The sequence below is a fragment of the Podarcis erhardii genome (assembly GCF_964252035.2).
Source record: "Podarcis erhardii genome assembly, chromosome: 12".
Taxonomy (NCBI): domain Eukaryota; kingdom Metazoa; phylum Chordata; class Lepidosauria; order Squamata; family Lacertidae; genus Podarcis; species Podarcis erhardii.
Genome location: NC_138513.1, coordinates 30,416,142 through 30,440,324, shown reverse-complemented (window position 1 = coordinate 30,440,324; position 24,183 = coordinate 30,416,142). Strand labels below are relative to the sequence as shown.

The 24,183-nt window shown below is 43.8% G+C and overlaps 1 long non-coding RNA gene across 1 annotated transcript; it reads left to right on the top strand.

Annotated features, from left to right (window-relative positions):
• Positions 1–6,170: 6,170 nt before the first annotated feature.
• LOC309325810 lies at positions 6,171–23,623 on the top strand. The gene is made up of 3 exons (XR_014150031.1): positions 6,171–6,431; positions 18,182–18,255; positions 23,052–23,623. It is a non-coding gene; the product is annotated as an uncharacterized lncRNA (long non-coding RNA).
• The last annotated feature ends 560 nt before the right edge of the window (positions 23,624–24,183 follow it).

Sequence of the window (24,183 nt, the reverse complement as noted above, 5' to 3'; positions counted from 1 at the left end):
AGGATGAAACGGTTAAATCAGCTATGATCAAATGGGCACAAGACTTAGGTCATGATATTATGTTCGCTGACTGGGAACAGTTATGGACCACAGGTCTTAAATTTACGGCATGTAGTGCCTTGAAAGAAAACATAATGAAAATGATCTATAGGTGGTACATGACCCCAGTCAAGCTTGCAAAGATATACCATTTGCCCAATAATAAATGCTGGAAATGTAACGAATGTGAAGGAACCTTCTATCACCTTTGGTGGACCTGCCCAAAGATTAAGGCCTACTGGGAAATGATCTATAATGAAATTAAGAAAATCCTTAAGTGGACATTTGCAAAGAAACCGGAGGCTTTTCTCTTGGGCATGATCGGCCAATTGGTACCAAAGAAAGATAGGACATTTTTTATGTATGCAACTACAGCAGCAAGAATCCTTTTGGCAAAGTATTGGAAGATGCAAGAATTACCTACTCTGGAAGAATGGCAGACGAAGGTGACTGAATTTATGGGACTGGCAGAGATGACCGGCAGAATCCGTGATCAGAGGAGAGAGACAGTGGAAGAGGACTGGGAAAAATTCAAAATATATCTTAAGAACTGTTGTAAAATTTCAGACTGATAAAATGTCAAGGGATAAGAAACAGAGAATTACAGCTGTAAATGTTTAAGTTAAGAAAACCTGAGGGAAGTTAAATATAAAAATGGAATGAAGGATTGCTAAAAAATTGGAAACAAGGGTGCAGTGAAGGGGAGGTATGGGGAAGTCATGTGTTGTTTGTGTATGTTTTTTTTTTGTTTTTTTTGTGTTTTTGTTTGTGAAAATTAATAAAAATTATTTAAAAAAACCCCCAAAGTTCTTAACCTGAGGTACTATTTCTGTGTTAGCGGGGTCTGTAACCTGAAGCGTATGTAACCTGAAGCGTCTGTAACCCGAGGTACCACTTCCTTCCTATGGGGAAGGAAGGCATGCCTATCTTCCCACCTCCAGACCCCATAGAAATGCTTTTGTTCACACTAGAAAAGCTGTAAAAAGTTCTTTTCATCTGGCACCTTGCACCACAGGTGTTGCTTCCATGAATCCCTATTCTGTTTCCACATCATGTGCTCAGGCCTCCATTTCTATGGCAACACCTCCTTTGATTCCCCCCCCCCCCCCGTGAAAGGCAGTTTGCTCTGGCATAAATCAGCCCAGGCAAAGCTCAGTCATTTGGTCGAGTCAGGAGATCCCAATAAGTCTTCATGTCAAGAGCAGCAGCTTATGCCTTTTTAATAGCATTGTTGTGATTTCTTCTTAAGAGAATTCATTCTGGTGGGCTTATCGAGTACAAAATGTGGTATTAGGCATTCAATTTTTCATGGGGATAATTAAAAAAAAAACCAACCCGAAGAAACCCCACCAACACCAGAGAAGCATCTTCCACATGTGATTAATACTTCAATGGAATACATCAAGAGCCAGCCATGTGTTGGACGTGAGGCATCCATCAGCAGCCAAACATCTGCACTCTATCCATGATGGGTCATTGCTAACATCATGAACAAATCATGGATACTCTAGGCATGGGCAGTGGTTTATAGGCTTTGCTGTAATACACAGTGCATAATGTTAGCTGGGTGTGGGGTGGGTGATGTTCTAACATAAGAATGGTGTACATTAGAGGCTTTTTCTTTCTTTTTTTTAACCCATGGAAAAAACTGGGGGACTGTTCAGAAATTGCTTTTCAGGCCATCCATTGTGAAGGCCAAAAAAGTAAGACAAATGTGTGTGGAAGTTAATAGAAAATAGACAGAGGGGACCATCACACACTGAAACTGAGAAACTGAAATCCAACAGAGGGTTGTGCTGGCTTTAATATTCCAGTCCTCTCAGGCTTCCATATAAAATGCCACCAGTGTTGATAAAGTAATATTGTTGATAGCTTTTTTTTTTGAAATGGCCACACTTCTGGTTTCAGCAGCAGGAAGAGTATTGAGAAGTGATGTGCAGTTATGTGCTCCCATTTCAACGACAGGCTTCTTTGCTCTCTGACTTCTGCTTCAACCTATCAAGTCCCAAAAGCAAAGTGTGGGTCTTCCTGCCCGTGCTCCTGTGTGAGTCATGTGATCTGCGCAAGATCATGGAGCCCCAAAGACATGCTTTTTCAGGGCTGTGTTCATACGGCACCCAAAAATGCATATTTTTGGAGCACAGTGCAACATCACGGCCCTGATAAAAGCACTTTTTTGAGGGGGTGAGATCTTGGCACGAAATCAAACGAGCTCACAGCTCAGTTGGTTTTGTTGACAATTTAGGATAAATTGGCAGAAGAGAGCTCTAGAATGGCTTTATTCCATTCCGGGGATAGAGCCAGTATTTACTGAGCTTCGAGGTACATTGCAAAGCCCGTCTATCCTCTTGGACAGAGTGGTTTTCATTTTGCAACATTTCACCCACCGTCCACTTGGCTCGACGAGTGTTTTTATACAATTGCTGACATTGTGTCATCTCGGATTTATTTTATGATGTATTTTAAAATGCAGATTGTACATGTAGCATTCTGATTGCGGTCGCTGCCCCTTTGCATAAGCGCACCAGGATCTGGAAACCAGCGTTTTGGGACACTGGTTTTCAGTGACTCATGCTTTCACCTTGCTCTGCCCTTGGAGAACGGATGCTAACTTATTCCATCCTATTGGGTGTAGTTTTACCCATGCCTTGGCTGAAAGGAAACGAGATATTCCCTATCAGTATCAACTAGTCAGGATCACTTTGTGGAAGTTTCGTTGAAGGGCAGATCCTTTATGGGGCTATGAATGGCTTTGTAAATTGCCTTCAGAAGTAACACAGAATGTTTCAGTCATCTCTAAAAGAACTGTTTACGGTTGCATATGGCAGTTATTATTTGGAATAATAAACCCTTGGAGAATCTGAACATTCATGGGCCAACAGATGGGTCAACCTGCTTAGCAATTTAACAAAGTAATTTATTTCAATCACTAGGACAGGGTGCAGGAAGATTGCTAATTCGTTTCCAAACACACAGCAAAACATCGCTGCCTCTGTGACTCCAGCAGCCATTATGGAAATGCACACCTGTTCAGTTGGGTTTGGGACAGTTCTCTCTTGGCGTGGCTCTCTCTGTTTTCTGAAGTTATACAGCAAACGGCCTCTGATTGTTTTCACCCAGGCTTATTTGCAGATTCTGCTCGAGGTGAGCTAACCCAATGGCAGCCGGTTATGCTTATATAGACATATATATATATAGTTCAGTAAAGTCACCTGGGTTGTGCCGCATGGTCCAAAAAATCTGAGCAGGAAGCAGTAGTGATTCTGATAAAAGTAGTGGGTTTGAAGAAGCTATCGGCAATTCATTCCCCCTTTGAAATAGCTCCAGCATTGTCAGCTGGAGAGAAAATTGAGTTTGGTTCAGATAGCAGGAAAAATTAAGCCACTAATACAGGAGACTCCCCACTTATGCAGGAGTTATGTTCAGTGGCAGAGTGCATCTTAGCGCCCGGGGCGGGTCAGGCTGTGAGGAGGACGCAGCTGGGCAGGCATGTGCCAGGAAGGGCCTAGGGTTTGCCAATCAGAAGGTCGGCGGTTTGAATCCCTGCAATGGGGTGAGCTCCCGTTGCTCGGTCCCACCTCCTGCCAACCTAGCAGTTTGAAAGCACGTCAAAGTGCAACTAGATAAATAGGTACCGCTCCGGTGGGAAGGCAAACAGCGTTTCCGTGCACTGCTCTGGTTCGCCAGAAGCAGCTTAGTCATGCTGGCCACATGACCCGGAAGCTGTACGCCGGTTCCCTCGGCCAGTAAAGCAAGATGAGCGCCGCAACCCCAGAGTTGTCCGTGACTGGACCTAATGGTCAGAGGTCCCTTTACCTTTACCTTTTACAAGTTCTTTGAATTGTGCTTGGATATGGACTGGAAGCCAATGGAGCTCTTTAAGTACTGGCAAGATGTGTCCCCCAAACTCAGCCCAAGTTGGCTCCATGGTTTTACAGTTCTCCTCTGCCGCCCTTCTCCCAGCATAGGTTCTCACCATTCTCCATCATGAGATTTTCTGACTTTTTGGCAATGGTGGCAGCAGAAGCAGGAAGGTATATAGCACCTCCTTCCGAACCAAAGTATCTGAAAACCCTCACTGAAGGGGTCTTTTCCTGTTAAGATTTTAAGATTACAATGGCCTGTCATGTTCTAAAAATAAAGGAACCACACCCTTTCTTCCATCATGATTGTCTTTATTCTTATGCAAATAAAACCAACCATTTTATGCTGTGATTTTATTAGCAGAGTGCATACATCAGGGTTTCCCAAACTTGGGTCTCTGTCTGTTGTTGGACTACAACTTCCATCATCCCTAACTAGCAGGACCAGAGATGATGGGATTTGTAGTCCAAAAACAGCTGGAGACCCAGGTTTGGGAAACACAGCATTCTCACTATGTAAACTTTGTGTCATCGTTGTCGTCTTCTTCTTCTTCTTCTTCTTCTTCTTCTTCTTCTTCTTCTTCTTCTCCTCCTCCTCCTCCTCCTCCTCCTCCTCCTCCTCCTTCTCCTTCTCCATCATTTATTAGTCACCCAACACATAAGGAGTCTCTCAACGACTTACAAAATTTTGAAAGCATAAAACAAGACACCATGGTGGTGAAAAGATATTAAGAATGGTGTTGGGTGGACCTCACTGGAGAGAGTATTCCAGGTGTGGAGCCACAACTGAAAAGGCTCTCTTTCTTGCTGCAAGCCTCTAAACCAGGCATAGGCAAACTCCAGCCCTCTACGTGTCTGGGACTACAATTCTCATCATCCCTAGCTAACAGGACCAGTGGTCAGGGATGATGAGAATTGTAGTCCCAAACATCTGGAAGGCCGGAGTTTGCCTATGCCTTTTCTAAACCTCTCTCAAAGCGGGCAGCCAAAAGAGGGACTCAGATGAAGATCAAGAGGTTCTGGCAGGTCCACAGGTTCACAAAGAAGGAAACTTCCTTATACTGCCTCAGGTCTACTGGTTCATCTAGCTTACATTGACCCATAGCAGTTCTTCAGACAGGGAGTCTCTCCCAGCCATAGCTGGAGATGTCTGATATTGAACCTGGCACCTTCTGCATGGAAGACAAATGCTCTACCACTGAGCTATGGCATGTCCTAGGTAAATTCAATGGGACTTTAGTAAGCAGGGTTTCTCCCCCCCCCCCAGATTGCGGCCAGAATGACCGTTCTTTCTGTCCCTCAGTGGCCTTCCTAGTTCTGCACCACCTACTTCTGAACACGAATCTGATTTACGGCTCGCAGCTTCAGTCTGATCACAATTTAAAATATATATATATATTTCAGGCTGGAAAGGTTCCAGATGGTTAGCAAAATATTGGAATACTTCTCCTCACCACCCACCCACAAAGGAGAATTATCCATATGCCAGTAAAAGCTCATTTTCTTACCAGATTACTTTTCAGCTTGAGGTGTGAAAGGCTAACAGGATGATGGCAATATGACATCTTGAAATAATTTTTTCTTTAACAGTTGATTCTTTTCTTTTGCTCTGCTCTAAAATGCAACTACGTTTTTTTTAAAAAGCTACCTGAGATCTCCTCCTGCGTTTTACCACTAAACAACTAGAAAAAAGTGATTCCTTAAAACATAAACACATGGCAGGGCCTCTTCTGTGGTGGTCACACTCTGTCTACCCCCAAGGTTATCTTCTTCTTTATTTGACCAGCAACTGAAAACATTCCATTTGATTCTTTTGCTGTTCAACATATTGATTAATAACAAGATGAAAGATAAAAAATTATTAAAAGATGATCCAAAAAGAACTCCCTTAAGAGAATCAAGTCTTTTTGTCTTAAGACAGTCTTTAAAATAATCTTTCCCCATTTTTTTTTTTATAATTCCAGTAGCACCTTAAAGAGTAACTAAGTATAAGCCTTCTAGGTATGAGCTTTCATCTTCAGATACTATGAAGCAGAGGTCGCTACAATTAGCAATATTGGTCATCTATCCCTTTAAAAATCCATTGCCTTTCCCTGTGGAACCAACTGCCATCATTAACAGTCATCAACAGTTGTAAGGTTGTAGCGACCTCTGCTTCAGAGTATCTGACGAAGTGTGTATACACACAAAAGCTCATACCTAGAAAGCTTATACTTTATTTAAAAAAAGGGAAATATTCTTTTAAAGTCTGTCTTAAGACAAAAAGACTTGATTCTCTTAAGGGAGTTCTTTTTGGATCATCTTTTAATAATTTTTTTTAAAAAAACTTTCATCTTGTTATTAATTATGACTATGACAGACCAACACGGCTACCTGCCTGAATCTGCAACATATTGATTGTTAGTGCTGTTCTTTGTAATCTTGTATTCTGCTGTGGTTTTTAATTAGGACATTTGTGTTTCAGTGGTTGGATCACTGTGAATCAGGTGCATAAGCCATCTTTGCCTTTTGAGTATCGAAAGGAGAGAGGTTGGTAATTTTATAAATAACTAAATAAATCAATAGCTGTGAAATTATAACACCAAAAAGGGTGGGGGAGATTGAGGAAAAATGCACGGAGAAGTGAGTTTGTCTTCTTAGACAACCCCCCCCCCCTTTACCTATTACAGTAGTACCTCAGGTTGCATACGCTTCTGGTTACAGGCTCCGCTAACCCAGAAATAGTGCTTCAGGTTAAGAACTTTGCTTCAGGATGAGAACAGAAATCGTGCTCTGGTGGCGCGGCTGCAGCAGGAGGCCCCATTAGCTAAAGTGGTGCTTCAGGTTAAGAACAGTTTTAGGTTAAGAATGGACCTCCGGAACGAATTAAGTACTTAACCCAAGGTACCACTGTATTCACCAAGGTATTCACAGTTCTTTTGACCACATATGCTAAGATTTCTCAGTGAAGGAATGAAACCATTTTCTCTTATTCTCTTATTCAAGCCACTTTTTAAAATCCAGATGTTGAAAATGCTTTCTTTCTTGTTTTTTTTAAAATAATCTTTATTACTTTTCAAACTTATGGCAGAAAAGAAAAAAAAGAACAAAAGAAAAAACAATACAATAAACAATACAAAACACAAGCTTAACACTAAATTAAACAAAACAAAACAACAATTTAAAAAACATATAGCATACCATTTCATTAGTCTATCTTTCATTCCCTTATTTCATCGACTTCCTCTCACCTCCCTTTTTGTATTCCACTTCTGTTACTTGTTTCAGCAAATCCTTTCCATCTTTCTCTATTTTTATCATTATGAATGTCTTAACATATTTTTAATCTTATTTTCCATTAATACTAAAATACTTATTTATACTTAACTCCTTATAGCATTTCTGCTAAAGCCATAAAGTTTCATTCCAACAATTTTCAAACACTCATTAATTTTACAATATTTCTATGTACAAACTTTAGACTTTCCCAATCTTCTACCACCATCTCTTCTCCCTGGTCTCGGATTCTGCCAATCATTTCCGTCCATTCCATATAGTTCATCAACCTGGAGATCTTCTGTCCGAGGCTCTTAAATCTTTTCCAAGTCCCTTCTGCAATTCTTCTTCATATTCTTTGATGCTGAAAATGCTGAAGAGCAAGTCTCGGGGAGGCCCCAACCCAGCCATGCCCCCATTCCCTCTCGACAGGCCAGCCAACTCTCCACAGCTAGAACCAAGGTCCATACAATATCTCAAATCATGTTTCAGGACTCCTCCAGATCCAAAGACCCCACAACTCCAATCACCTCCTGACCCAGTTTCAGAACCCAAAGGTCAATAAATCCCTGGATGAAAGAGTCTATCCAACCTTCCTTCTCCAGTGCAGGCAGGGCTCCAATCTTCAAATTCTGACTTTTTCTATATTCATTCATAAGAGGCCTCCACTTATAGTCCAGATGTTGAAAATGCTTTCCTGCCACATGTCCAAAAAAGAACCTGCCAGGCAAGAAGGCGGCAGGAAAATGAGACATGTCCTCCTGAAAATAATCAAACATGCATGACATTTTGGTTAATCCATATTACCAAAACGTGCATGCCTTTTTTGGTAATATGAATTAAGGATGGAAGCTGTGATTTGTTGGGCCATCATAGATGTGTATCACTTTGCTTTTTTACTTTTCCTTACTTTCACAGTTGTTTTCAAAAATAGTAAGCGTTGAAAATCCCAGAACAAATGAAAATGAAAGCGACAACTGCATTCTTATCCAACTTTGCAGTAGTTGCTGGCAAGTGGGGAGAACACTTCTGCACCCATGACTTGCTTGAGGACTTCCTATAGGCGCTGCACTAAATCAAGCAGGTCTTTTCTTTAGATTCTTAAAATAGAATAGCCTAACAAATCAGAGAACTTGCTAGAGTTTAAGTGTTCTTTGGTGTTAAGGTAAGGTAAAGGTAAAGGACCAGTTAAGTCCAGTCAAAGGCGACTATGGGGTTGCAGTGCTCATCTCGCTTTCAGACCGAGGGAGCCGGCGTTTGTCCACAGACAGCTTTCTGGGTCATGTGGCCACCATGACTAAACTGCTTCTGGCACAACGGAAGCCAGAGCGCACGGAAACACCGTTTACCTTCCCACCACAGTGGTACCTATTTATTTACTTGCACTGGCGTGCTTTTGAACTGCTAGGTTGGCAGGAGCTGGGGCAGAGCAATGGCAGCTCACTCCATTGTCGGGATTTAAATAGCTGACCTTCTGATCAGCAAGCCCAAGAGGCTCAGTGGTTTGGACCACAGCACCACCCATGTATTGGAGAGAGGCCATCATATACATTTGCCAATATAGGACACAATAAGAAAATAGAGTATTTTACTCTTTCGGTCTGTTCGCCTTCGGTCCATTTTTCACAGTCTTCCATTTCTGACATAGCTCAGGTTCATTTGAAGAGAAATACGACTTGAGGTGGAGGTTTGGATAATATCTCCTCAGGTTCTGGGGCTAAAATGAAATGATCAGCAATGTTATAAGAGCCATGTAGTTATACAGAGAACTCTCTATAAAAAATACATCACCTGCAGAAACAAAGAAAATAATATATGAGAGTTCTGCGTTGATAAAAGAGGCTTGTTGCTGCAAACCCTGCCTTTTTGACATCTCGTCCCGTTATATTTATCGATTTCGTGCTGTCTTGCTGCCCAATTTCCCTGAGATTTCCATTTGTTAACAGCAGAAACTGTATCACTTCCCCCTGAGTTTCTGCAGTATTTTTCTTAGTTTCATTTGGTTAGGCCAGCGTGAGCAGATTATCATGTGGATTTGTCACAATTTATGGCTACAGGATTTTATGGGCTTTGTTCAACAGAGCCTATGGCAGGGACAGGTTGCGGAAGCAAATCTGTTTTCTTTGTCAAATGTTCTTCACCTGAAAGGCTTGGACTGATCAGACTCCCCAGGGGGTTCATGCTTCTAGCTTTCCTTTTGCTGAATCTGGCAGTGCATTGGTTCATTCAGTGATTGGCAGCTCTGTCACTTTGCCATACATATTTGATTTTCCTTCACAATTGATTTCTCATTATTTGAGGGTTTTTTAAAAAATTATATATATATATTTAAAGCAGACCTATATGACAAACATTTAGTACTGAAGGAATTTTGAACATCCCTTCCTGCTTTGATGCTGATAGAATAAGGAAACATGAGAAAAGAACAATTGCATGTATAAGTTATTGGATATCATGTTGTTGTTGTTTACAAAGCTATGCCCACAGGTCTCAGGATGGTTCACAATATAAAATCACAAAAGAAAACACAAAATACATAATAAAAACAAAAACAAGAATGACCCAATAATTTGCCCCTCCCCAACACATTCTAAACAGGCATTGGATGTCATCATCATCATCATCATCATCATCATTATTATTATTATTATTATTATTATTATTATTATTATATCACCCTATACCCGGGGGTCTCAGGGTGGTTCACAGAATAAAATCAAGATATAAAACCACAAAATACCCAATAAATATAAAAACAGCAACCCAATCCCCCCCACAAAAAACACACACATTTTAAAAGGGCATAGGATGTAAATTGGATCAACCAAAGTCCTGGTTAAAAAAGGAACTTTTTGCCTGGCGCCTAAAAGTGTATAATGAAGGCACCAGATGCACTTCCCTGGGGAAAGCATTCCACAGATGGGGGGCCACTGCAGAGAAGGCCCGTTCTCATTTTGCCACCCTCTGGACCTCTTGAGGAGGCGGCACATGAAGGAGGGCCTCAGAAGATGATCTCAGGGTCTGGGTAGGTTCATATGGAAAGAGGCAGTGCTTGAGGCATCGCGGTCCTGAGCTGTTTAAGGCTCTATAGGTCAGGCATAGGCAAACTCTGTCCTCCAGATGTTTTGGGACTATAGTTCCCATCATCCCTGAACACTGGTCCTGTTCGCTAGGGATCATGGGAGTTGTAGTCCCAAAACATCTGGAGGGCGGAGTTTGCCTGTGCCTGCTATAGGTCAAAACCAGCACTTTGAATTGGGACCGGAAACTAATTGGTAGACCAGGATCTGGGTAACATGCTCAAACCGTCTTGCTCCGGAAGCAAACTGGTTGCTGAATTCTGCACCAGCTGAAGATTCTGAACTGTCTTCAGAGGCAGCCCTAGCAACACCTCCTCACCGCATTGCACCCTGCCAACCACTGCTGCCCTCATTACTCTCCACTTCCCTCCTGTCCCTCTGCTAAAAGTCTGTTTTAGCCAATGGGTGGGGTGGGGGGGGGAGAAATTGATGGCGTGACCCTCAGCTAAAATGGAAGTGGTGTCATGGCTAGGGAGCATGAAGGTGTAGCAGTGAGGAGCTAAAACTGGGCCCTCATCACTGCTCAATTGCTAGGCATTGTGTTTCTTTTCATGTTAAAGATGAAAATATTCCTGTCTTCATTTCGGTGGAAGGAGACCAACAATCTATCTCTCTCTCTCTCTCTCTCTCTCTCTCTCTCTCTCTGTCTCTTGAGAAGTACAGGCACAGAATAGAAAAAAGAAGAATTTCCACATCTTCACATCTTAGAAACATGCACTGACTTCATCTCATCAATGTAGACCCATCTCAGTTCCCAAAACATAAAACTAAGTGAGATTATTTAGTGTTCATTATGTCCAATCCCTGAGCCTAATCCAACGGCTAGTCGACATTGACAGCCATTGTGTGTCGTTCAAGTGTGGTGATCTGGGTTCCTTCATTTTTCCTCCAGACACATGCTGCTAAATTAACTGCCACTTGCTATATCTGGAAGAGCAGACATTAGCCATTGCTGTGACCACTGAACTCTTTTCAGACCGCTGGGGAAAACCTTGCCCCTTTCTGCTTCCCTCTGCTGCCAGAGTATTTACAAGGAGGCAGAAGGAAATACAACAGGAGCCACGGTGACAAAAATAAGGCATTAAATATCCTTTTCCTGTTTGGGTAACATTGACAAGCAAGATTTCGCAGATAACACAGTCCTGGTAACGGTGTTAAAGACCGTAGAGCAGGAATCACGGGTACACAAGCTTCCTGAAAAGTAGCTGTAACCTTTAAGCACAATTTCCAGAGGGGTTGCTGCCATAAGTCTGCTGCAGCAAAAACAAAAAAACATCACCTGGGACCTTAAGGCACGTTTATTGTGGCATAAACTTTTGTAGACTTTAGTCAATGAAAGCTTATGCCATAATAAATTTGTTAGGCTTTTAAAGAGCCACAAAATGCTCATTTGTTGTGGTGGTGGTGGTGGTTGTTTTTAGCACACAATTTCTTCTGGAGCTGTAATGAATTTATTCATACAGCTTTTTACTTTTGCTGAAGGGAACTTCATGACATCACATGGGGGGGTGAACATCATCAATACTTAACATTAAAAACAAACAAACAATATTTATTACGGCCATAGGCCCATACAGGTAAAAACAACACATAAATAACAGCTTGTGCACGTGGTGGGAGAAAAAAACAGCCGCTAAAACACCACCATAACAATAAAATACTATAAAATAGAATGGCATACTACGCCTTAGTTAGCTTGTAGTCCTCCTTGGCGTCGCTTTTGGGTAAGGACAGCGACCAGGAACCTTGCCACATTCAGGGTCGTATGAGTATCCTTATCCTGCAAGATTTGGGCAAGGTGGAATTTTGGTGGGGTACCCTCTAGTTTCTGTATGATTGATCCCAACAAATTTGCCCGTGGCACATTGAACAGGGGGCAAGTGAACATGATGTGCTGGAGCGACTCCGGCGTCTCCTTATCACATTCGCACGTGGCGGGGGCTTGGCCCTTTGAGAATCTATGTCTCAGGACGTTGGAGGGAAAAACGTTGAACCTCGCTTTGGTGAAGGCCAGTCTATGGGCAACAGTCGAAAGGGAGGAGAGGTATGATGGAACGCAGTAAGTTAAAGTGATACCAATGTTCTGGGGCGAACAAACACCTCCCCCCAGCATATAATTTCGCTGTAGATCGATGTCATCCAGTCTTTGGCGGATCAGTCTTTGAGCGGTAATTTGGTCTAGTTTTAGGGAATCTGAAGGAGAGATTCCATAACTCAGGAGTTTGGCATGAATTCTACTAGACCAAAGGCTAGAGAATTCATCTCGCCATAAGCATTGGACAAGGTAGTGGTTTGGTAATCTATGCCACAATGATAACCAATAATTGAAGACTTGCTTCCACAGGCAAGTTTCTAAGGATGCGATCTTCAGTTCTAGTCGCATGGCTGCGTTGCTTACGCACAGGGGGAGCATTAGGAGCCGACGCAGGAATTGATTTTGCAGTGTCTCAAGAGGAGCAAGATCTGTCATCACGGCCCAAAGCGGGGCAGCATAAGCAAGCGCGGCAACCACTTTTGCCTTGAACACCTTTAGGGCCGAGGGAACATGCAAAGCTCCATCCGAAAAAAAGAATCGGAGGAGCGCATATGACAGAGTTTTGGCCTTGTTAAGTAGGTGTTGAATTTGAGCTTTCCACCCCAAATTGTGTTGAAAAATAACTCCTAGGTATTGAAATTTTAGGACTTGCTCTATTTTTGCTCCACCAAGCTTCCATTCGTATAATCTCCGGCTTCTGGAGAAAATCAGAATCTTGGATTTAGCATGGTTGATGGTTAATTGGTTGAGTTGACAATACGTGGCAAAGATCTTCAAAGCTCTGGTTAGTCCAACACGTGTATAAGATAGAATTACCGCGTCGTCCGCATATAAAAGGAGTGGGCAGCGGTAGTCCGCAAGTCTAGGCGCGTGTGTACTTGGAGATGATTTAACTAGGGATGCTCGCATGTCGCTGATGAATAGGTTGAATAGACAGGGAGCCAATATACATCCTTGGCGCACTCCCTTGTTTATTGGTATCGAATTTGTGAGGTCGCCCGCAGGAGTAAGTCTCACTCTAGCAAGGGTGCCTTCATGGAGCTGACTTATAAGCCATAGGAGTCTTCTATCAATGCCCTGTTTCGCAAGTTTCTCCCATAGAATGTTTCTAGGAACGCTGTCAAAGGCTGCCTTTAGGTCTAAGAAGGCAGCACAGAGGTAGCCCCGGGGGGGAGAGGAGTACTTTCGTGCCAGATGGTAAAGAACTATCGCATGATCGGTTGTAGAGCGTTTAATTCTGAACCCTGCTTGTTCGTGGCCAATCTGATTAGTCTCATCTACCCATCGCAGTAGTTTAGTCAGCAAAAAGCTGGCATAAATTTTCCCAATGATCGAAAGGAGGCTGATGTTACGGTAGTTTTCCGGCTCCATTGGAGAACCTTTTTTATGAATTGGTACTATAATGGCCTCCTTCCATATTTTGGGGATGAGGCCAGAAGCGTTGATTGCATCGAAGGTTTTGGCCAAGATGCCAGCCCACCATTTTGGGTGTAGTTTAATGGCTTCAGCAGGGATCAGATCGGGCCCTGGGGCTTTACCCGGTTTCAGCTGAGCTATTAGCTTGGCTATTTCGTCAGGATCGGTGGAAGGCCAAATAGGTAGGTGGGTAAACAGATGCGTCAGGTGGTCGGAGGGAGCATCTGCCTGTGAGAAGCATTTCTTCAGGAACAATTCCCATGTCGGTGCAGGGATGACTGCCCTTGGGTATTTCCTCACCCTTCTGTTGATCAAAGACCAGAAATCCCTGGATCTGTGTGATTTTGAAGCAATAATCAAAGCCTGCCAGCGATTGTGTTGCCACTCACGTTTGGCAATTTTCTGCGTGCGTTTGTAAACTAGCTTGGCTTGTGCATAACTAGCTGGCAGAGTAGATGCACCGGAGGTCTTATATACATTATATATAGCACGGAGGCGCTGTCTTGCTTGTTTACACTGGGAATTATACCAGGGGGCACCGTAAGTATATTCATTTCGATTTAATATTTTGGGTGGTAACCTGAAGAAGGACGTAAGATCAGTCGTATGATGGTGGAAGCATTTCAGCACTATGCTATGCTCGTCTGAGGCAGAGCCTATGTTGGGATGGGGCCCGAGGATTACTTTTTGAAAGAATTCCTGGTACCGTTGAGCCTGGGTCTCCGACCATTTGATTCCTCTTACTTGGAGAGATTCGTTGGTTACCATCTGGGTCGCGTGTCTATGAGCCTCCGACTGCCAGTTCAGGGAGAGCTTGGCTACAAGGGGAAGATGATCACTAGATTGTATATTCTCGATCTTAAAGGTGGAAATGCACTTAAGTAGATCCCTGGAGACCAACAGGTAATCGAGGACGCTGTTTGATTTAACGCTCAGGTGGGTAAAATCCCCAGGAATGTCAGGGAGACATGTGCCATTTAAGGGGACCAGATTTAAGCGGATGGCCATTTGATAGAGGAGTACTCCAGCCTCATTTGCTCTGTGGTCTTTAGAAGTTCTCCTCATGATATGTTCCAGATCATAATTATCAAGGTTTGGAGTAACCCACCATTTGGCTTTGGTCAGCGAGTCCCAGTTTGCTGCTGTGCGGGCGTTAAAATCGCCACCTATTATTGCCGGGGTATTAGGAAACTTAACATAGCATGAGAGCAGATGCTCTTCTAGCGAGCCCCATTTAGAGCCAAGTTCGAGGGAAGAACCCCCAGGTGGCAAGTAGACATTTGTAACTAGAAGTGAGATCTTTTCCCCCGCAATCAGCCCGGTAAGGGCGTAAGGAGGCAAGGCCTGTACTAGGGTAAGTTTAGAATGTAGGTTGAGGGAGATGCCTATTATTAGGCCCCCTTTAGGGCGGCCTCCTTTCAGGGAGGGGCAGGCAGGGAGTTCTAGAAGCTCAAAGCCATTTAGGACAATTTTCTCTACTTCCCACGATTCTTGGAACAAGATGATATGAAACAGGTTAATATACTCCAGGAATTCTGGATCAAGTTTTTTTCCCCTCCAGCCCGCAATGTTCCAGCTGAGGACTGATAGGGGGGAGTTCCTGTTGTGTCCAATTCGCTGTCATTTCAGGGAGAGATGTGTGTCCTTAGGGGGCAGGGCAGACCCCACAAAAAAGTCAGTTATTTTACTTTGCATGGCTGGCACCTGCTGAGGGAACCTAGTCTTGAAGTTGGTAGTGAGGTGTTCTGACTGGTGTAACAGGACGGGTCTCCTGCTGGCTGACCCAAGGGCGGACATTTCAGTGGGAAACTCCACAGGATTTGCTGAGACTGCCCCACCGCGAGGTCTAAAGATCGCCGATGAAACCATTTGATTTATATGTCCGGCCGGGTCTTCAATCAAAGCCGGGCCATTTTTTGATGTAGGTGGAGCACTCCCCTGGCCTGATGCTAGCGAAGATACTGGGGATGCTTGGCGTACTGGTACCGTTTGTATGTCGGGTCTATGCCGCTCAGGGGAATATGAGGACTCCAGTTCCGGCATTGATGGATTAGTTGATAAGGAATTGTTTTGGTGGAAGGAACTCTGGGCTACACTCTTCAGCGGGGAACTCTTGGAGGGCGAGTCAAAATTTATCAAGAGTAGAGATGAGGGACCTAGTTGTGAGACAAAACCTGGGTCTGCCAAGCCTCGGTGGGCTTTGCCCTCAAGTGGGGGAGGCATGGGTTTAGGAGCTGGACTAAGATAAGGAAGACTTCCTGCTTCCTTAAAGCACGGCTCCGAAGAGCTGGCAGGATTATCCTGAGAAGTGAGCAGGACTTTTCCGTTCTTCTGGACATGTATGAGCTGATGATTAAGTACTTCTAGTCTATCAATTATTTCTTGTTGTTCCCTCGGTGGGAGGTCGCCAAAGGTGGCTAAAAGCTCTCTTTCCTCCGGCGGGGTTAGAAGATTACTTGCGCCAGTGGGTTTCTTTAGAGCTCGTGGGGGCGTAGAGTAAGTCCAGTTTCGGTGCAGATGGGTATCCTCCGGGAGAGGAGGCTCGATGTCCCGAGGTGCTCTCGACCTCTCCGACAGAGTCCGCTCCTTGCCATGACCGGCGAGTAGAAGGGGGTGGATCTTACTATCCATAAAAACTCTTGTTGGGGTGATATCGTACCTAGCCAAGAGTGATTTCTGCCTGATGATAGCTGAGGGGATCCTTGGAGAGTAAAACGCAAGCATCACTTTCTGTGGCCTGAAGTGCTGGTTCAAAGGTAATACTGCAATGAGATCGCATTGTGTGGTTTCTATGTTTAGGAGATTGCTTAGATGCTTTTTGACCCCATCCAGAGTGAGCCACCTTGCTGACCCTGCCCCAATGTTTAGGCAGATTTTCTTAGGTTGCAGGGACAATGCTTGATGTTTCAGTGCAGGATTTGGTCTATATTTAGGAATCACACTTCCTTTTTTGGTTGAGGGTAAGGTTCTCCGGAACTTCAATTCCCCCATATCTACAGATGGCTTAGGCTTTAACCAGAGGTTATCAATTTTCTGTTCGAGGTTACATAGCTGGGAGGATAGCACATCAATCTTCTTGAATATGCAATTAAGGGTTCTGACCACAAGATGGAGATGTTCATGTTGTTCTTGTCTTGCGCAGTCCTCAGTTCCGGTGTCCTGTATCACCTTCAAAGGGACACTCCTTCCTCCTCCAAGCTTGCCGTTTGCAGTTTTAATCTGAGGTGAAAATAATTCCTCTGGTGTTGACGTTGTAGTTAGAGGGTAGAAACGGTTCTGGGTTTTCACCCTATAGCAGTGTTCTGTGGGGTCACTCCATTTGCCAGACACGGGGGGGTCGGTTTTTGATTGTTTGGCTCTTGGGGAGGGCAAAGCCTCGTCACAGTCTCTTAGGCGTTTGCCTTGACCCATCGTTATGAGTCGTTTAAAATGAGTCGTTTAAAATGGGTCGTTTAAAATAGCAATGGTTAGAAGGTAATAAAAGGAAATAGAAATAGCAATACAGCTGAATGTGAGCTGGCGGGCAACCAGTGAGTCGAAGGCTGTTTCCAAGGCTTCCAAGGCTGCCGGAGAATACAATTATCTGCTCATTAAAGCTGATTTACGATGCAGGCTTCACAGTTATCAGCAATGTGAACTCCTAGCATGGACTCCAACACCCTGGTACTATCTTCAGCAAGAACTTGAAAGGCTGGGAGCCTCAACACAAATTTAAGGAGGATTCAAGGTGAGCTCCGGCAAATGCGTCTTACCTCATCGCCATCTTGGAAACTCCCAATAAAATCATACTTAACATTAAAGGTAAAGGTACCCCTGCCCGTACGGGCCAGTCGTGACCGACTCTAGGGTTGCGTGCTCATCTCTCTTAAGAGGCCCTGAGCCGGCGCCATCCGAAGACACTTCCGGGTCACATGGCCAGAGTGACGAAGCTGCAACTGGCGAGCCAGCACCAGTGCTGCACACGGAAATGCCATTTACCTTCCCGCTATAAAACAGTACCTATTTATCTACTTGCACTTAGGGATGCTTTTGAACTGCTAGGTGGGCAGGAGCTGGGACCGAATGACGGGAGCTCACCCCGCCGCGGGGATTCGAACCGCCGACCTTACGATCAGCAAGTCCTAGGCACTGAGGTTTTACCCACAGCACCACCCTATACTTAACATTACAAGTCTTCAAAATGCTTTCTGTGCTCTGTCTGCTTCAGGCTTCTCCAACTTAGTGCCCTCCCGATGTCTTGAACTACCTTAGGGATAAAGGAGAAAACTGATTCCGTTCGCATTTAAAGCTGAACCTATCAAATGTACACTTAATTTTAAACAGCATGGGATCCAAAACAAAACATGCATTTATCTGAATTTCGTGATGCAGCTCTTCAACCAAACAATGTATTTCTTAGGGGAAAGTGTGCATTAAAATTAATATTTTTGTGAAAACAACATACATATGCTGTATTTTAACAATGATTGCATTGCGATTATCATTATTATTAGGATAATTTGCATGAAAATGCTGATGGATTTTCACAAGGACTTTTTCTCACAAGCTGATGTAGAAATATGGAATGGTAAGATGGGAAAAATCATAAATAAGAGAGTAACTGACATTGACATCCCCCCATCTCTATCTAGATCTGAAGGAACCTGGAAATCCCTTAATATCTGGAGGGCCCTGGGTTCTGTGTACTTGTTGGTGGGTCGAGTGGCTGCAAACTTAAGCAAAGTCACTTGGAAGCAAGCCCCAGTCGAACGCTCATGTGGAAACTTCTGAGCAAGCATATTTCAAGTTAGCTCTACAAGAGCCTAAATCTGGGCCTAACCAGATGAGATGTTGACTGCGTGGATGCATTTGCCTTAATGGGGCAAATGGTAGCATTGCTAGGTGTGAGATTTCAATCAGGAAAAGGGCACTGGAGGAGAGGATTATCGCCTCCCCATCTCTGAACACAGTTCTGGCCCCGCATTCACAGCTGCTAGTTGTTAAGATATAAAGAGACAGGAGGCAATCCAGTTATGGATTTCTGTCATCTTGTCTAGTTTGGCCTCAGGCCAGCGTACTTTCTTGAAAGCGCTGTGAAACTCAGGCCCAAGTGGCTTGGCTGCAACCTTATATGCTGGCAATGGATCTTGCACCTATTCTAAACTTGGGTTTTCCTAATGAGCCCAGGTCATTAGTAGCCATTCCAGAGATTATGTGCTACTGAAATAGTGCAAGAGTTCTATCTAAGAAGCATCTAGTTGTTAGATGCTCTACCCATGCTTTGAAAATGAGCGTATTGCTATCTGCATTCCAAAAGCATTTTACAATATTCTGCTTTCATAATGTTTCCTTACCTGATGATTCCTGCATTTTATGTGATCTTTCACATATAGCAACTTTTGGAAAATCAGCAGAAGTTTAGCCCTCATTTCCATGTTATTTGCTTCCAGAAAAAATAGGCTTGCAACCCTGCTAACCCTGTAAATTGCAGGAGTTTTGCATTGCAATTTCAACATTAGGAACTTTGGGGCAGTACTCCGGCATGCGATTCTTTCCTGCCATTTAAAATTTAGCAGGACATAGTGGTATAGCAATTAGAAAGCTACAATTCCATAACTCAAAAGATAATGTGGTGTAAAAGGAATGTTAGAATCTGGGATAGAAGTGCTAGTGATATAATCAGGGAAACTAACACAATAATCCCCATGTGTGAATGCAGCCACAGCAGAAGAGCACAAGAAGGGGTTAAGAATAAATATATTCAGTAATAGGGATGGGATTCGGCTGAGTTTTACTCAGAGCAAACTTGTTGATATTCTTCTTCTTTTTTTCTGTAAAAATAAATAAATATATTAAAAAAAAACTTGTTGATATTAATGAACATAACTTATGTCTGAGTGCAACTTAGGCCCTGTCAGCACTATTCAGTGAAAACAGGATCATACAGCTGTAACCAGTTGTAAAGGTAAAGGTAAAGGGACCCCTGACCATTAGGTCCAGTCGTGACCGACTCTGGGGTTGCGGCGTTCATCTCGCTTTATTGGCCGAGGGAGCCGGCCTTTGTCCGAAAACAGCTTCTGGGTTATGTGTCCAGCATGACTCTGGTGAACCAGAGCAGTGCACGGAAACACCATTTACCTTCTACTTGCACTTTGACATGCTTTCGAGCTGCAAGGTTGGCAGGAGCTGGGACTAAGCAACAGGAGCTCACCCCGTCTTGGGGATTTGAACTGCCGACCTTCTGATTGGGAAGTCCTAGGCTCTGTGGTTTAACCCACAGCGCCACCCTCGTCCTGTAACCAGTTGTAGCTTCCCCTAAAGACGTTTGGGAAGTGAAGTTTGTTAAGGGCACTGAGCAGTGGCGTAGCGTGGGGGGTGCAGGGGGGCCCGGCCGCACCGGGCGCAACATCTGGGGGTTAGGGAAATCCACGGGTTAGGGGGTGCAAATCCATGGGTTAGGGGGCGCAAATTACTTGCCTTGCCCCGGGTGCTGATAACCCACGCTACGCCACTGGCACTGAGAGTTATTAGGCAACCCCTAAGTTATTATTCCAGAGTGGTTTATCAACCAATCCCTCTTCCTGGAGAACTCTGGGAATTGTAGCTCTGAGAGGAGTCTTCTAACGACATTCTGCACCCTCAACAAATTACTCTTCCCGGGATTCTTTGGGGGAAGTCATGAAGGTTTAAAGTGTTATGATACTGCTTTAAATGTATAATGCAGATGTGGTTTCAGTTCAATACCACCCAACCTGAATTTCAGCTGAGAACACAATCCAGCCAAACCGAAACTTTACAGTGGGGGAGTTAAACATTTGCTCAACTCCTTGCCATTGAAGCAAACTGGATATTTCTGAGTTATTCAGACATGCTTCAGTTTTAATAGCAAACATTTACCCCCTTGGCCAAAGGGGAGTGTGCCTTTCCCACAGGACTGTCATATTGTACCAGCTAATATTGCAAGCTGGTGAGCTACAGCTTGCTAGAGCATTAGCCTCAACCAACCCTAGGGCATTTACCATCTGTTCCCTGGAGGAGATGACAGTTTTATAATCTGCATTACCAGAAATTGAAAATGATATTAGAATACAAAATGATATATCTAGGCTACTCAAAAGTGCCTTTTTGGGGGTGGAGGGGAGGGACAATTAAACCTTTGTTTCCATAAGCATAGATCTATGCATCCAATAAAGAGCAGCAACCATGAGGCATTTTGTTTACTGACACATCTGAGCTTTCAAGATAAAGTGTTTCCAGCAATAAATCTCAAATCTGTGTCCATCCTTTTCTGCCTCTTGGGCTGCTCATAGCATTCTTGCCAAAGCAAGCAAAAGCAGGTCAGAGGAGACTCTAGTCTAGTTGATGGAACCCAAAACACAACTCTACACTTAAGCCTCTGTCCATAGGCAAGTCACTGGTGGCTGCGTAGATATGATCAACTCTCCAGAGTCACATGAGAGCTTCCCACTTCACCCCTGCAGTGACACTAGCTCCAATCCTGCATTAGCTCAATAATGGGAAGAAAGATGAGCTTGCTTTGGGAGTGAGTGTGGGGGGGGAATAGTCGTGCTCTTTCTCTGTGTGTATACAGCTTTAAGACTGTTGACTCTATAAAAAGGATGGGGAACCCAATGGCCTTCTGGAAGTAGTTGGACTCCAACTCCCATCAGCCCCATTCTGCAACGCCAATGGTCAAGGATGATGGGATTTGTATCCTGACAATATCTAGAAGGCCACAGATTCTCCACTTGTCTCCTGTAAAAGAAAGAAGACAGAAGATGTGCATATTAACAGGGAGGGATGGAGCACTATGCAAGGGGGAAAAAAGGATTTTATATATAATCCATTTTATATACAACCTTACCCATCCCTGACCTTTTGTATGTAACATTATAAAGTGGGGAAATAATCAAAGGCTGGGACTAATCAGAGCTGTAGTCCATAGCATCTGCAAGGCCCTGGATTCCCTATTCCTGCTTCAAGCTCTAAAGAACACCAGGAGGACCAAAGGTTCCCCTTCCCTGTGTTGGAATATCAACAATTTCACATCTGAGTTCTTTAAGAGCTCTTAAAGACATGCTACCCAGAGTCAGCAACTTTTTAATTTTAAATAGCCGGCAGCTTATCTTAGGGAGGAATCCTCGAAGCTCCAAGTGAGAAGAGATTTTCTGGCCTTGTTCCTGGTCCCACAGGAGGGCCACCAACCTAGATGGCTTTGAAAGAGGTTTAAATAAATTCATGGAGGAGAGGGCTCTGCTCAGTCTCCACAGCAACGCTCCTGAATACCAGTTGCTGGAAAACACAGGAGGAGAGAGGGCTCTTGTGCTCGTATCCTTCTTGTGGGTTTCCCACAGAAATCGGGATGGCCACTGTGAAAACAGGATGCTAGACTAGACTCCTGGCCTGATGCAGCAGGCTCTTCTTATGTTCTTAATGCTGTTTTGCCTTAAAGGTAAAGGGACCCCTGACCATTAGGTCCAGGCACCGACAACTCTGGGGTTGCGGCGCTCATCTCGCTTTATTGGCCGAGGGAGCCGGCGTACAGCTTCCGGGTCATGTGGCCAGCATGACTAAGCTACTTCTGGTGAACCAGAGCAGCACACGGAAACACCGTTTATCTTTCCGCCAGAGTGGTACCTATTTATCTATTTGCACTTTGACGTGCTTTCGAACTGCTAGGTTGGCAGGAGCAGGGACCGAGCAACGGGAGCTCACCCTGTCGTGGGGATTTGAACCACCGACCTTCTGATCAGCAAGTCCTAGGCTCTGTGGTTTAACCCACAGCGCTACCTGTGTCCCTTGTTTTGCCTTAGGAATGTGATAAACATCACATTTCAGCAATCAGACTTTGTTCATATTGAAACATGGATTTTGAGATGGTGGATATTCACTCGCAGGTCTGAAACTTAAGTATTTGGACGAGGTTTTGTTTTGTTTCCCTCAAATTCTGATATTTGGGGACTTAGAATTGTTCAAAGGGTGTTCCTTTCAGCTGCATGCTGTGTTGAGGAGGTTTCAAGCTTTCCGAGAGAAGGGTATGATTTAAGTCGATGATGACAGTTATTTAGATTTACAGTGTCTGAAAGCTGATAAAGAGAACAGGAAAATAAACAGATTGCCAGTGGTATTAACTAGACATGCCAAAGGTTATAGGCACGTATTAGATGACATTGAGGAGTGGAATAATAAAATTTCCCCCACCTGGAGAACAAAACTTCAATAACTCATAGTCAATAATATCCAATGAGACTGTGCAAGACCTAATAACTTATGAATCTCACCCTTAGCAGCTGTGATAAATTCGTTACTTCATTCCCCAATGCCACATACTCCATAGGCGGCTAAACACTTCAGCACTTCAGACCACATCCTTTCTGATTTCAGGATTTTCCCAACAGAGGAGGCATTAAAAAACCCGAAGCCTTGGATAAAAGGGAGAACTCTGGGACCTATAGAGCTTTTCTATTTTTTAAATCTAGCTGCCTGTGGTTGAAAACCTGGAAGACAATGTAGCCTTTTATATCATGCTGTTTCTGGAATCCTCGTTGAGTGGGCTTTAGACAGGCTCCTACAGTTTGGAAAGACCCCTGCCTCCTTCACAGTGCGTGCCTCTTCCTCCCTTAAGCATGCTCTCCGGACAAGCAAAAGCTCTTTCAAAAAACATCTCTCCCCCCCCCCCATGGACCTTGCTGGTAATTATGCTGTGCAGCCCTGCTTCCTCCACCCTTCTGTTTAAAGTGCTTCATTAAAGTTCTGTACATGTTTTGTAAATCTAGTGTACCTCCAAAGCTGACTCGCAGCCAAAAACACCCGCAAAACATCCTCTCTATATACAAAGCGAGACCAACCTGGAATAATTTGTTGCTTGTTATTTCTGAGACATGTTTACATCTTCCTCGTTGTTTTTTTTTCATTGCCTGTTTTGGAAGATGCCTTTAGAAGATCCCTCACATATTTATGCCTGCAGAAAATAAAATAAAACCTGTTTAATATAATTGTGACCTGTTTGGGCTTAAAGTAAACATTAGTGTTTGATGAAAAGCTCAGTCCTTCTCTCCCCTGGCAGCTGTTTGCAAAGGTCTGCTCTGGAGCAGCCTTCACATGTAGAAAGTGGTGTTATTTCAACAAAGCCAGAACCCTCCTCCACCTCCTCCTCTCTCTTTTTTTGCTTGTAAATATTAGTACATCTTGCAAGCGGGGCTAAGGGCTGCCAGGCATCCTGTCATTTAAACAGAGTTAGGACTGATTGACGCCAAGTTTCTGTCAAAGATCTGAAAGGCAGTGCATTAACTCAGGAGCATGGCGTAGACATGCCTCCCTTTAAAAAAAAAAATCAAATCGACTCCCCCCACTTTTTTTTTAAAAAAAAGTCAACAAATTCCAGGGGAGCTGGTTTCTGTCACAGTCCAAAATAATTAGCAATGAAAGAAACATTTTATTTAATGTTTTAAGAAGTCAGGATTTGGGAACAGGGTAAAAAAACCAGATCTCCTGTTGACATCATGTAAAACAGGGA